General features: G+C 43.3%; 1 protein-coding gene across 3 annotated transcripts in view; it reads left to right on the forward strand.

Moving 5' to 3' along the window:
• The window catches only part of LOC126272610 (methyl farnesoate epoxidase-like), a 166,363-nt gene that overhangs the window by 10,036 nt on the left and 140,162 nt on the right, over positions 1-16,165 (forward strand). For 2 of the 3 annotated variants that reach the window (XM_049975554.1, XM_049975556.1), the window contains exon 1: positions 14,783-14,873. The exons of the other annotated variant lie outside the window; for it this stretch is intronic. The gene's annotated coding sequence lies outside the window, so the exon portion shown is untranslated. Of the gene's footprint in view, positions 1-14,782; positions 14,874-16,165 lie in introns of those variants that run through there. 3 annotated transcript variants of the gene reach the window in all.

A 16,165-nucleotide genomic window follows, 5' to 3' on the forward strand; every position in this document is an offset into this window, starting at 1 on the left:
GATAGGTAATTGAAGAAAACGTACCAAAAACAACGACTCGAATATTGACGTAACTAGCCCGAGAAGTTTAACTAGGTAGCACACGTCATTCGCCAAACCGACATTTAGGCCTAGCGCACACGCATCGATTTTTATCGTAGGGAAATATATGGTACTATCAAATTCTTTTAGTGGAACAAGGATGTTCCTATGCTCTCCTTCCTTCCTCTAAAAGAATTTAATCGTACAATATTTTTACGTACGATAAAAATCGATGCGTGTACGCTTGTCCTTATTCATAATGCTGGCGAACACGTTTCGATACGAAATTGCCGCTATGTTTGTATGCTCATGGACGAGCCGTGTATTGGCTGAAATGGTTAAATCCGCGCGATCTACCGTAGAAACGCAAGGACCAATAGTAGCCGGTACTAAAAATGGTTAAAATGGCTCTGAGCACTACGGGACTCAACTGCTGTCGTCATTAGTCCCCTAGAACTCAGAACTACTTAAACCTAACTAACCTAAGGACATCACACACATCCATGCCCAAGGCAGGACTCGAACCTGCGACCGTAGCAGTCGCACGGTTCCAGACTGCGCGCCTAGAACCGCGAGACCTCCGCGACCGGCTAGCCGGTACTGCCGGACTTCCCCCTGAACCTTTTCTCACTCCCTACACAGTTTTCGGCCATTATTATTGTTTGTGTCACGAGCTCCAACAACTGCTATTGTGTTACACGTATACATTGCGTTACACGTATCATTATTCTTGTAGACTAGAGATAATTTATATGGCTAAACAACGATTGCTGGGTCAGCTATAACATACAAAGATTTTCAGAGGCGGAACGAAGTTCGCCGAGTATAGTTAGTATGGCATAAAATGTGTGTCGCTTACGGTAGGCGTGAACGTGCAGTGTGCGGTCTGTACGATAGTTCCTCGCTTGCCGTCAGCCTGACATCCGTTCTATTACATAATGCCACCAATCCTACTACAATGCTTTTATTGATTTAAAGGATTAAAGATCTGTCTGCCGTTTCTATGAAATAATAAAAGAGGAAGGAAATTATGATAGCAGTAATAAATTAAAAACTTAACAACAATGCGTTTATAGTTTACAATAAAAATAAAAAGAAGCTGACCTGCTGCCTCTGTGTACAAAATATGGCTCTATCTGCTATCAGCTCTTGAGAAAAACATTCTTCAACCTCAGTTTTCACTCTTTGGCACTGACTATCATAGTGGCCAGACTGAGATACGACCACAATTACAGTATGATTTTTGAGAAGAGTTTCACAATTAGAATCAATAGAATTATACCAGAGAATTTTTGTAGTATTCAACCACTTATTGTTGTTGTCGTGGTCTTCAGTCCTGAGACTGGTTTGATGCAGCTCTCCATGCTACTCTATCCTGTGCAAGATTTTTCATCTCCCAGAACCCACTACAACCCATATCCTTCTGAATCTGCTTAGTGTAGTCATCTCTTGGTCTCCCTCTACCATTTTTACCCTCTACGCTGCCCTCCAATACTAAATTGGTGATCCCTTGATGCCTTAGAACATTTCCTACCAACCGATCCCTTCTTCTGGTCAAGTTGTGCCACAAACTTCTCTTCTCCCCAACCCTATTCAATACTTCCTCATTAGTTATGTCATCTACCCATCTAATCTTCAGCATTCTTCTGTAGCACCACATTTCGAAAGCTTCTATTCTCTTCTTGTCCAAACTATTTATTGTCCATGTTTCACTCCCATACATGACTACACTCCATACAAATACTTTCAGAAATGACTTCCTGACACTTAAATCTAGACTCGATGTTAACAAATTTCTCTTCTTCAGAAACGCTTTCCTTGCCATTTCCAGTTTACATTTTATATCCTCTCTACTTCGACCATCATCAGTTATTTTGCTCCCCAAATCGCAAAACTGCTTTACTACTTTAAGTGTCCCATTTCCTAATCTAAGTTCCTCAGCATCACCCGACTTAATTCGACTACATTCCATTATCCTCGTTTTGCTCTTGTTGGTGTTCATCCTATATTCTCCTTTCAAGACACTATCCATTCCGTTCAAATGCTCTTCCAAGTCCTTTGCTGTCTCTGACAGAATTACGATGTCATCGACGAACCTCAAAGTTTTTATTTCTTCTCCATGGATTTTAATAACTACTCCGAATTTTTCTTTTGTTTCCTTTACTGCTTGCTCAATATACAGATTGAATAACATCGCGGATAGGCTACAACCCTGTCTCACTCCCTTCTCAACCACTGCTTCCCTTTCATGTCCCTCGACTCTTATAACTGCCATCTGGTTTCTGTACAAATTGTAAATAGCCTTTCGCTCCCTATATTTTACCCCTGCCACCTTCAGAATTTTCTCTAAGTCTACAAATGCTGGAAACGTAGGTTTGCTCTTCTTTAATCTAGCTTCTAAGATAAGTAGTAGGGTCAGTATTGCCTCACGTGTTCCAACATTTCTACGGAATCCAAACAGATCTTCAACGAGGTCGGCTTCTACTAGTTTTTCCATTCGTCTGTAGAGAATTCGCGTTAGTATTTTGCAGCTGTGAGTTATTAAACTGATAGTTCGGTAATTTTCACATCTGTCAACACCTGCTTTCTTTGGGATTGGAATTATTATATTCTTCTTGAAGTCTGAGGGTATTTCGGCTGTCTCATACATCTTGCTCACCAGATGGTAGAGTTTTGTTAGGACTGGCTCTCCCAAGGCCGTCAGTAGTTTCAATGGAATGTTGTCTACTCCGGGGGCCTTGTTTCGACTCAGGTCTTTCAGTGCTCTGTAAAACTCTTCACGCAGTATCGTATCTCCCATTTCGTCTTCATCTACATCCTCTTCCATTTCCATAATATTGTCCTCAAGTACATCGCCCTTGTATAGACCCTCTATATACTCCTTCCACCTTTCTGATTTCCCTTCTTTGCTTAGAACTGGGTTTCAATCTGAGCTCTTGATGTTCATACAAGTGGTTCTCTTTTCTCCAAAGGTCTCTTTAATTTTCCTGTAGGCAGTATCTATCTTACCCCTAGTGAGATAAGCTTCTACATCCTTACATTTGTCCTCTAGTCATCCCTGCTTAGCCATTTTGCACTTATTGTCGATCTCATTTTTGAGACGTTTGTATTCCTTTTTGCCTGCTTCATTTACTGCATTTTTATATTTTCTCCTTTCAGCAATTAAATTAAATATTTCTTCTTTTACCCAAGGATTTCTAGTAGCCCTCGTCTTTTTACCTTCTTTATCCTCTGCTGCCTTCACTACTTCATTCCTCAGAGCTACCCGTTCTTCTTCTACTGTATTTCTTTCCCCTATTCCTGTCAATTGTTCCCTTATGCTCTCCCTGAAACTCTGTACAACCTCTGGTACTTTCAGTTTATCCAGGTCCCATCTCCTTAATTTCCCACATTTTTGCAGTTTCTACAGTTTTAATGTACAGGTCATAACCAATAGATTGTGGTCAGAGTCCACATCTGCCCCTGGAAATGTCTTACAACTTAAAACCTGGTTCCTAAATCTCTGTCTTACCATTATATAATCTATCTGATACCTTTTAGTATCTCCAGGCTTCTTCCGTGTATACAGCCTTCTTGCATGATTCTTGAACCAAGTGTTACCTATGATTAAGTTGTGCTCTGTGCAAAATTCTACCAGGCGGCTTCCTCTTTCATTTCTTTGCCCCAGTCCATAGTCACCTACTACGTTTCCTTCTCTCCCTTTTCCTACTACTGAATTCCAGTCACCCATGACTATTAAATTTTCATCTCCCTTCACTATCTAAATAATTTCTTTTATTTCATCATACATTTCTTCAATTTCCTCGTCATCTGCAGAGCTAGTTGGCATATAAACTTGTACTAGTGTAGTAGGTGTGGGTTTCGTATCTATCTTGGCTACAATAATGCGTTCACTGTGCTGTTTGTAGTAGCTTACCCGCATTCCTATTTTCTTATTCATTATTTAACCTACTCCTGCATTACCCCTATTTGATTTTGTGTTTATAACTCTGTAGTCACCTGACCAGAAGTCTTGTTCCTCCTCCCACCGAACTTCACTAATTCCCACTATATGTAACTTTAACCTATCCATTTCCCGTTTTAAGTTTTCTAACCTACCTGCCCGATTAAGGGATCTGACATTCCACGCTCCGATCCGTAGAACGCCAGTTTTCTTTCTGCTGATAACGACATCCTCTTGAGTAGTCCCTGCCCGGAGATCCGAATGGGGGACTATTTTACCTCCGGAATATTTCACCCAAGAGGACGCCATCATCATTTAATTATACAGTAAAGCTGCATGCCCTCGGGAAAAATTACGGCCGTAGTTTCCCCTTGCTTTCAGCCGTTCGCAGTACCAGCACAGTAAGGCCGTTTTGGTTAATGTTGCAAGGCCAGATCAATCATACAGACTGTTGCCCGTGTAACTATTGAAAAGGCTGCTGCCCCTCTTCAGGAACCACACGTTTGTCTGGCCTCTCAACAGATACCCCTCCGTTGTGGTTGCACCTACGGTACGGTCATCAGTATCCTTGAGGCACGCAAGCCTCCTTACCAACGGCCAGGTCCATGGTTCATGGGGAAGGCGCACATTGGTACAATTTTAGAAAGGGCGAGAGAGACCGCGTATGGATACATTTTTTTTTAAAAAAAGCGGGAAATATCGCGCATTGATACATTTTGTAATGGTTTTAGGGATTCTCTTCACCAGAAAGTATGTCCAATTGAAGGTTTGTAAAATCATTTCATTCAAAATATAATTAATTTTTGCGAGCAATATTGCATTATTGATTAAAATCCATCCCAAAAACCATCAACGTAAAACATTGCAAAATTTTATTGTTGTCAAGAAAAAGTTTAACTGTGGATTACGTAACTTCAGACAAATTAATTGAAGAATAACGTCAGCTTTGCTAATAAATGCAGCTACTTATTATGACAGCAGCTAATAGAGTATAGTAAAACAGAGTAAATATATTCATGTCGCAGTTCGATGTAGCAGTCAGATGGCGATCCAGTAACAGTAAAAAAGGTAAGGAACAGTTTTGTGTTATTACAGGTAACGACTGAGTGCCACGACGACGACACATTGTATGTTTCGTCTAAATAATCAGAAAATCACTTTTAATAAGCAGGATTTTTTTTTATACGAAGATAGAGAAAGAGAATTAATTTCAAAGGGAAGATTTCATTTGTTATTATCAAGCAAGAGATAGAAATCCTAAGGGAAGGTTTCATATTTTATTGTAGAAGGTTGCGCAACAAAAGAGATATAGAGGAGACAGGGAGGTTGCGCATCCAGTACCTGCAACAGTGAATGAACTACAGACTAGCGAATGTATGGGACGGGTTCAATATAATATCGTCTGGATGTGTCGTGCTTCCTGTGGTGGGTGCAATTACCATTTGTGAAAGGAAAATGAAAGCTTTTATCCTAAACATAATTGCAAGAAGTTACTCAAGGCTGCAAGTGCATTTATATAAAAGATTCAGGGGTTGGACCAAAATATGGAGACACCGCAAGAAACGGATGCTTGAACACAAATAGAGATTCTAGCCAAGCCTGCAGGTGAGGCTGTTGTGTTTGACCACGAACGGCACCAGTACAATGTCCTCCATACGTAGCAAGTGTCAGAACAGTGTCCTGTGTAGTTGTGATGTATAATGTCAGAGCTAAGTGAATCCGAACGTGGGCAAATTGTTGGTGCTCGTGTGGTGAGTGCTTCGGTAAACAAAGGTAGCCAAAGCGTTCAGTGTTTCAAGGACGCTATATCAAAGATTTGAATTATCGTGACAAGCGGTCGTTGAAGAGGACCGTGACGAGGAATAAGAGTCACCATAGAACTGAATGACACACTCGCGAACCCTGTCAGCACCAAAACGACACGAACGGAGCTCCATGAGCTGGAAATTGCAGTTCCAGATACCTGGAACAGGAAAATGTGCTGCAGAAGCCGTAAAACCTGAATTACGCAGCAATGGAAGAAAGTCATTTCGTCGGATGGCTCTTGTATCACATTTGCGTTCACAGGCGGGGGTTCGGTGATGATTTGGGCAGCTGTATCGCGTTATTAGATGGGTCCCATGGTTACTCGGCAAGGTCGCATTAGTACTAAGGCTGATCAGGTCCATCCCATGGTACAATGTTTGTTTGAAGCACACAAAGGAAAACTGAGGTTTAAGGGGACATGGATGTCATGGCCTATAATTTTTACTAGTATTTTGGAATTTAATAACTCACTAAATTTAACAGACATTAGAATGAAACTCTAACCACATAATAAGTATAATGTAACTTCTATGTGAAAAAAATTATAAAGGTCTGGAAGCGTAATGAAGTGAATATTGATTTTTATCTTACGTACTGAATTACATGTAATTTTTATTTTAGGTACACTATACTTCCACACTATTCAAAACAAAGAATCAAAAAAATTTTTCTTCTTTTAATTACTAACTCGTTGAAACAGTAAAACAGGAATATTTACCAAATCGTTGTTCTGTGTATTTCAGAAAGGGTTTTTTGGAAGTCAGTTTTTTTCTCGTAATAATTTAAGAACATATGACACACTCCAGCTTAAAATATTTAATACATTTTTGAATAATTTAGTTCACTGTACAGGCAAGCATTATACATTCATGCTCATAAATTAAGGATAATTGCAGAATGTGGTGCCACACAACGTGGAACTACACAAAACTGGCGATAATAGCAGAGACACATAGGGAACACACACGACACAGATCTTTAAGTCCAAGGTATTGGTGATAAGTTGAGGAAACGGTCCCGAAACACACGTGCTACAAAACGCCACTGTTTCCTGCGCATGTACCCCACATCAGTATGGGATATGATCACCATGCACACGTACACAGGCCGCACAACGGGTTGGCATACTCTGGATGAGGTGGTCGAGCAGCTGCTGGGGTATAGCCTCCCATTCTTGCACCAGCGCCTGTCGGAGCTCCTGAAGTGTCCTAGGGGTTTGAAGACGTGCAGTGATACGTCGACCGAGATCATCCCAGACGTGCTTGATGGGGGTTAGGTCTGGAGAACAGGCAGGCCACTCCATTCGCCTGATATCTTCTGTTTCAAGCTACTCCTCCACGATGGCAGCTCGGTGGGGCCGTGCGTTATCATCCATCACGAGGAAAGTGGGACACTGCATCCCTGAAAAGGTGGACAAAATGGCTCTGAGCACTATGCGACTTAACTTCTGAGGTCATCAGTCGCCTAGAACTTAGAACTAATTAAACCTAACTAATCTAAGGACATCACACACATCCATGCCTGAGGCAGGATTCTTACCTGCTGCCGTAGCGGTCGCTCGCTTCCAGACTGTAGCGCCTAGAACCGCACGGCCACTCCGGCCGGCAAAAGGCGGACATACTAGTGCAAAATGATGTACCGATACACTTGACGTGTTACAGTTCCTCCGTCAAAGACATGCAGGGGTGTACGTGCACCAATTATAATCCCACCCCACATCTCCATACAGGTCCCTTACAAGGACGTTAAAGGGTTGGTATCTGGTGCTGGTTCACGTCAAATGAAAACCCGGCGAGAATCACTGTTCAGACTATAACTGGACTCGTCCGTGAACATAAACTGGGACCACTGTTCCAATGTCCATGTACTGTGTTCTTGACACCAGGCTTTACGGGCTCTCCTGTGACCAGGAGTCAGTGGAATGCACCTTGTAGGTCTCCGGGTGAATAAACCATGTCTGTTCAGTCGTCTGTAGGCTGTGTGTCTGGAGACAACTGTTTCAGTGGGTGCGGTAAGGTCCAGAGCAAGGCTACCTGCAGTAATCCGTGGCCGTCTGCGGTCACTGATGGTGTTGTACACTGTGTACGTCCCGTACTGTAGGCCTGAACACGTTTCCTGTCTTCTGGAATCGTTTCCATAATCTTGAGATCACACTTTGTGGCACACAGAGGGCCCGTACTACGACCTACTGTGTTTGACCAGCCTCCAGTCACCCTAGCATTCTACCCCTCATAACGTTGTCAATATGTGTTCTTTGAGCCATTTTCAACACCCAGTCACCATTAGGACTTCTGCACACTTACTCGCTGCACCGTACTCTGACATGCACCAACACACCTCTGCTTATGTGGACTGCTGACAGCGCCACCATGCGACGACCGCAGGTCAAATGCTCCACATGGCCATACCCCGAGGTGATTTAAACCCGCAAATCGCCCAGCAGAGCGTTGTTTCGCCATGTATCAGCATTATCCTTAATTTATGAGTATGAGTGTAGAAAAATGTATTCCCGAAATTTCATTAGTGAGCATTAAGTATTTTTTAGTGTTTCGGTTTTTTCCGTCAGTATGTAAGAAATTCGCGGCTCTTTGAAGAGTAATTGGATTCGTTTCACTTCTTATCCCGATTTATCTTTCTAAATGTACTGCACTGAAACTGTCTACACACAACACTGCAAGTTTCGACGGCATGCGCTGTGTTCCTTGTGTTGAAACAGACTGGTTCCATTCAGTCACGGCACTTTGGTCGATAACAGCAGTGCCCACATTAGTCTTCGCCTTCGAGCTTGTGCCCAGTACTGCTTGTCCCTGTCTCGGGTTTGTATTCCCGGCTGTGATAGTTACACATTTTCAATCACCCACTGAGGTATGAGTAGGGTTACTGATGAAAATGGCCGATATGGACGTACTGTATAAGTTCGCCGAACATACTAGTAGAGCGTCACAGCGACTCAATGCTGAGCAATGGCAACCATATTGCCATACTTCCGCATCTGTACATAGGTGCATACGAGAAACCAGGTCCTGTCGTTTTGGGTTGTACATTTTAATGAATGGGTATTACATTTTTTTCAGTGTTGTGCAACTATTTTCACAGAAAGAAACGCCACTGGGATAACAAAGAGAGTAAATCGTAAGTACGTTTGAAGGGTGTGTGTGTCTATAATTTTATAGCTATTTTTTTTTTGTTTTTGGATGTCTTAAAACGCGCATGTAGTATTTGTATCTGATAGTTACGCGCATGTAACCAGAGACATTAACTGTTGCTAGCAGAAACAGTTAACTTTGTTTATACACTACATTTCTTTTTATGTAACTATCTTCCCAATACCTTTTTTTCGATAAATCGGAGAAGAAATTAACTTTTCCATTAAAACAGTTATATTTTTCTCCTATCGCAATACAGGAACCTAACAAAAAGAGAGACGAATCTTAGCAGCCCGAAGAACTAAAAAAAAAAAGGTTCAAATGGCTCTGAGCACTATGGGACTTAACATCTGAGGTCATCAGTCCCCTAGAACTTAGGACTACATAAACCTAACTAACCTAAGGACATCACACATATCCATGCCCGAGGCAAGATTCGAACCTGCGACCGTAGCGGTCCGCGGTTCCAGGCTGAAGCGCCTACAACCGCTCCGCCACACCAAGAACTGAACAGCAGCGAAACAAGGCGATATATGTATATATATGGTGTTTCTCTAAGAGCGTGCAAAAATTTAACAGGACACAAGGGATGTTCCATTCAACAATTTGAGGTAGGGGACCTGAGGCGGAGAAGCCAGATTAAGGGGACAATAGGAATAAAATCACATTACGGTGTCTTTTTTTATTTACAGTAGTTGCAGTAAACTGCACAGACAATTGACTTTAGAGATCCCCATTGAAGATAGCCAAGGGGATACAGATACACACACAACAGGTAGCTTCATCTGCCTTATACTACATTATTCTTAGTTATTCCGACCTTCTCAATCTCAGTATTATTTAAATACACTGAAGAGCCAAAGAAACTGGTACACCTGCCTAATATCGTCTAGGGCCCCCGCGAGCACGCAGAAGTGCCGCAACACGGCTAATGTCTGAAGTAATGCTGGAGGGAACTGAAACCAAGAACCCTGCAGAACTGTCCATAAATCCGTAAGAGTACGACGGGCTGGAAATCTCTTCTGGACAACACGTCGCAAGGCATCCCAGATATGCTCAATAATGTTCACGTCTGGGGTGTTTGGTGGCCAGCGAAAGTGTCTAACTCAGTAGCTTAAACTCTGCAGCAATTCGTATTGTCCTGCTGGAATTGCCCAATTCGGTCGGACTGCACAATGGACATGAATGGATGCAGGTGCTCAGACAGGATTCTTAAGTACCTGTCACCTATCAGAGTCGTATCTAGACTTATCAGGGGTCCCATATCATTCCAACTGTACACGCCCCATATTATTGCAGAGCCTCCACCAGCTTGAACAGTCCCCCGCTGGCGTGCAGGGTCCTTGGCTTCATAAGGTTGTCTCCATGCCCGTACACGACCATACGCTCGGTACAATTTAAAACGAGACTCGCCCGACCAGCAACTTGTTTCTGGTCATCAACGGTCCAATGTCGGTATTGAAGGGCTCTGGCGAGGCGTAAAGCTTTGTATCGTGCAGTTATCAAGAGCACACGAGCGAGCATTCGGCTTCGCTAGCGCAAATCAATGATGTTCTGTTGAATGGTTTGCACGCTGACATTCGTTGATGGCCCAGCATTGATTTCTACAGCAATTTGCGGAATGGTTGCGCTTCTGTCACGTTGAACGATTCTCTTCAGGCATCCTTGGCCCCGTTCGTGCAGGATCTAATCCCGGCGCAACGGTGTCGGAGATTTGATGTTTCACCGGATTCCTGATATTCATGGTACACTTGTGAAATGATCGTATGGGAAACTCCCCACTTTATCGCTACCTCGGAGATGGTGCGTCCCATCGCTCGTGCGCCGACTACAACAACACGTTCAAACCCACTTAAACCTTGATAACATGCCATAGTAGGAACAGTAACCGGTCTAACAACTGCGCCAGACACTTGTTGTGTTACATAGGCGTTGCCGACCGCAGAACCGTGATCTGCCTGTTTACATATCTTTGTATTTGAATACGCATGCCTATAGCAGTTTCTTTGGTGCTTCAGTATATACAGGGTGGTCCATTGGTCGTGAACGGGCCAAATATCTCACGAAATAAGCCTCAAACGAAAATACTACAAAAAACGAAACTCGTCTAGCTTGAAGGGGGGAACCAGATGACGCTATGGTTGACCCGCTAGATGGCGCTGCCATAGGACAAACGGATATCAACTGCGTTTTTTAAAATAGGAACCCCTATTTTTTATTACATATTCGTGTAGTACGTAAAGAAACATGAATGTTTTAGTTTGACCACTTTTTTCGTTTTGTGACAGATGGCGCTGTAATAGTCACAATTTTAGACCGAACAGTTGGTAACAGGTTTTTAAAATTAAAATACAGAACGTAGGTACGTTTCATAATTTTATTTCGGTTGTTCCAATGTGATACATGTACCTTTGTGAACTTATCATTTCTGAGAACGCATGCTGTTACAGCGTGATTACCTGTAAATACCACATTAATGCAATAAATGCTCAAAATGATGTCCGACAACGTGAATGCATTTGGCAAAACGTGTAACTACATTTCTCTCAACAGTGAGTACTTCGCCTTCCGTATTGTTCGCACATGCATTGACAATGCGCTGACGCATGTTGTCAGGCGTCGTCGATGGATCACGGTAGCAAATATCCTTCAACTTTCACACAGAAAGAAATCCGGGGACGTCAGATCCGGTGAACGTGTGGGCCATGGTATGGTGTTCGACGACCAATCCACCTGTCATGAAATATGTTGTTCGATACCGCTTCCATCATGTTGGAAGTAATCGCCATTCTGCCATGCAGTGAAACATCTTGTAGTAACATCGGTAGAACATTACGTAGGAAATCAGCATACATTGCACCATTTAGATTGCCATCGATGAAATGGGGGCCAATTATCCTTCCTCCCATAATGCCGCACCATACATTAACCCGTCAAGGTCGCTGATGTTTCACTTGTCGCAGCCGTGGATTTTCCGTTGCCCAGTAGTGCATATTATGCCTGTTTACGTCACCGCTGTTGGTGAATGACGCTTCGTCGCTAAATAGAAAGCGTGAAAAAAATCTGTCATCGTCTCGTAATTTCTATTGCGCCCAGTGTCAGAACTGTACACGACGTTCAAAGTCATCGCCATGCAATTTCTGGTGCATAGAAATATGGTATGGGTGCAATCGATGTTGAAGTTGCATTCTCAACACCGACGTTTTTGAGATTCCCGATTGTCGCGCAATTTGTCTGCTACTGATGTGTGGATTAGTCGCGACAGCAGCTAAAACACCTACTTGGGCACCATCATTTGTTGCAAGTCGTGGTTGACGTTTCATATGTGGCGTAACACTTCCTGTTGCCTTAAATAACGTAACTATCCGGCGAACGGTCCGGACACTTGGATGATGTCGTCCAGGATACGGAGCAGCATACATAGCACACGCCTGTTGGGCATTTTGATCACAACAGCCATACATCAACACGATATCGACCTTTTCCGCAATTAGTAAACGGTCCATTTTAACACGGGCAATGTTTCTAGAATGAAATTTTCACTCTCCAGCGGAGTGTGCTCTGATATGAAACTTCCTGGCAGAGTAAAACTGTTTTCCGGACAGAGACTCGAACTCGGGACCGAATTCGAGTCTCAGTCAGGCACACAGTTTTAATCTGCCAGGAAGTTTCACGGGTAATGTATCACGAAACAAATACCGTCCGCACTGGCGGAATGTTACGTGACACCACGTACGTATACGTTTGTGACTATTACAGCACCACCTATCACAAAGCGAAAAAAGTGGTCCAACTAAAATATCCATATTTCTTTACGTACCCCACGAATATGTAATAAAAATGGGGGTTCTTATTTTTTAAAAAAAGCAGTTGATATCCGTTTGTTCTACGGCAGCGCCATCTGGCGGGCCAACCATAGCGTCTTTCCCCCTTGAAGCTAGACGAGTTTCGTTCTTTGTAGTTTTTTCGTGTGATGCTTATTTCGTGAGATATTTGGCCCAGTCACTATCAATGGACCACCCTGTATATGAAACTACCAGTTTATCTACCTTGTACTCCATTATTCTTAGTTCTTTTGAACTTTTCGATATTTTAAGTATATACACAGTGTGTTACAAAAAGGTACTGCCAAACTTTCAGGAAACATTCCTCACACATAAATAAAGGAAAGATATTATGTGGACATGTGTCCGGAAACGCTTATGTTAGAGCTCATTTTAGTTTCGTCAGTATGTACTGTACTTCCTCGATTCACCGCCAGTTGGCCCAATTGAAGGAAGGTAATGTTGACTTCGGTGCTTGTGTTGACATGCGAGTCATTGCTCTACAGTACTAGCATCAACAGGTTAGTGTTCATCACGAACGTGGTTTTGCAGTCAGTGCAATGTTTACAAATGCGGAGTTGGCAGCTGACCATTTGACGTATGGATTAGCACGGGGCAATAGCCGTGGCGCGGTACGTTTGTATCGAGACAGATTTCCAGAACGAAGGTGTCCCGAGAGGAAGACGTTCGAAGCAATTGATCGGCGTCTTAGGGAGCACGGAACATTCCAGCCTATGACTCGCGACTGGGGAAGACCTAGAACGACGAGGACACCTGAAATGGACGAGGCAATTCTTCGTGCAGTTGACGATAATCCTAATGTCAACGTCAGAGAAGTTGCTGATGTACAAGGTAACGTTGACCACGTCACTGTATGGAGAGTGCTACGGGAGAACCAGTTGTTTCTGTACCATGTACAGCGTGTGAAGGCACTATCAGCAGCTGATTGGCCTCCACGGGTACACTTCTGCGAATGGTTCATCCAACAATGTGTCAATCCTCATTTCAGTGCAAATGTTCTCTTTACGGATGAGGCTTCATTCCAACGTGATCAAATTGTAAATTTCCACAATCAACATGTGTGGGCTGACGAGAATCCGCACGCAATTGTGCAATCACGTCATCAACACAGATTTTCTGTGAACGTTTGGGCAGGCATTGTTGGTGATGTCTTGATTGGGCCCCACGTTCTTCTAGCTACGCTCATTGGAGCATGTTATCATGATTTCATACGGGATACTCTACCTGTGCTGCTAGAACATGCGCCTTTACAAGTACGACACAACATGTGGTTCATGCACGATGGAGCTCCTGCACATTTCAGTCGAAGTGTTCGTACGCTTCTCAACAACAGATTCGGTGACCGATGGATTGGTAGAGGCGGACCAGTTCCATGGCCTCCACGCTCTCCTGACCTCAACCATCTTGACTTTCATTTATGGGGGCATTTGAAAGCTCTTGTCTACGCAACCCCGGTTCCAAATGTAGAGACTCTTCGTGCTCGTATTGTGGACGGCTGTGATACAATATGACATTCTCCAGGGTTGCATCAGCGCACCAGGGATTCCATGCGACGGTGGGTGGATGCATGTATCCTCGCTAACGGAGGACATTTTGAACATTTCGTGTAACAAAGTGTTTGAAGTCACGCTGGTACGTTCTGTTGCTGTGTGTTACCATTCCATGATTATTGTGATTTGAAGAGCAGTAATAAAATGAGCTCTAACGTGGAAAGTAAGCGTTTCTGGACACATGTCCACGTAACATATTTGCTTTCTTTGTGTGTGAGGAATGTTTCCTGAAAGTTTGTCCGTACGTTTTTGTAACACCCTGTACACTCTTAAAATATTATTTCCTTATGCTTGTTAATCGTCAAGAACCTGTGCACCTCATCTTCCACCTAAATAGAAGAGTGGTTAGAGTACGTCAGTTGCAACACTAGTAAGCGAATGTGAGCGGAGAGCATCTGCTGTAGATAAGACGGTCACGGCCAAGAGCACGCCAAGTCTGCCGAGTCACAGCACTGTGCCGTGAGGGAGGTCGCGTCCAAACCGAGCGAGCTCGTCTCGCCAGTAGCAGAGCGGCCGGCTTGCAGAACACAACGGCTGGCGGCGGCGCGGCCGGCTCGCAGATGTGAGTAAGCGCACACGGCATGGCCAACATCTTGTTTCTGAACACTTCAGCTCGCGCCAAAAGCCTCGATTGCACAAAGAGGTTCATTCGTTTCACGGTACCGGTTACTTTACCAAACGCTGCACATGTAACGCGTTTCATGTACGAGTACTGTAAGTATCGGTCTTTACTAGACGTGCTGAATCATCAAAAACGTCGACGTGGGGGAAAGGTGCGGAGGTGTAGAGTGGGCAGGGGCAGCGGGAGGGAAAGGGACAAGAGAAGCTGTAAGAGGCTACAGCAAAGTGCTTTACATCGAGTGTGTTCTGACGCTGTGATTACTTAACCTAATCGCCAGCAATGAAGACTATGTAGCGCACATTTTTGTGCCGTTAGCTACTATGAATGAGCCTCTGTGTCTTGTGACTTGTGGTACTGTGGTTGTGACGTCTCTCACGTCAACAACACAACCGGTGTCTTTGTATGATGGAGACTTTTTTTACTCGCACTTTATGGGATAGGCGTGGGTGTTGTGTAGTCCCTCTATTGCGACTATTTATGTTTCATATTATTCCTACCCTACCTCACCATTCAACACTTTTTCCCATTTTTTTCCGTTACGCATGTGAAGCTGTGCCACGTTTTGTGAATGTTGAACATAGCACGTGGTGCACTAAAACGGAGAATGATGGTTGTTAAATTATTAGCGAACTGTACCAAGAATACATAATGCATATACAACACTGAAAAATGCCGGCCGTTGTGGCTGATTGGTTCTAGGCGCTTCAGTCTGGAACCGCGAGAACGCTACGGTCGCAGGTTCGAATCCTACCTCGGGCATGGATGTGTGTGATGTCCTTAGGTTAGTTAGGTTTTTAGTTGTCCTAAGTTCTAGGGGACTGATGACCTCAGATGTTAAGTCCCATAGTGCTCAGAATCATTTCAACCATTCGAATTTGAACTATTTTTGAACATAGAAAAATAGAATCAACATTTACGATTCCCCATGTGAGAGCGATACCGAGTCAGAAGCTGATGTAAACCACGTCTTTTCCACGTGTTCCACATTTGACAACGAACCATCGGAACTTATGAACACTTTTAGAGTATGGGTTACCTCCTATTTCAATCAGCGTCCTCTCTTTTGGTTTCTAAAGACATTCGCCAGTATATATTAGTCATCAGTTTGTTAAGAGTATAGGGTAAAATCTGTGGGACTCATATTTTCATTTATCTGTATCATTTATTATTAAATTTAAGAAGCAGTGTGTATTGATAACATTAATATGTCCCATTTACTCATCGTTCTATTT

This window comes from Schistocerca gregaria, chromosome 5 (assembly GCF_023897955.1).
Source record: "Schistocerca gregaria isolate iqSchGreg1 chromosome 5, iqSchGreg1.2, whole genome shotgun sequence".
Taxonomy (NCBI): Eukaryota; Metazoa; Arthropoda; class Insecta; order Orthoptera; family Acrididae; genus Schistocerca; species Schistocerca gregaria.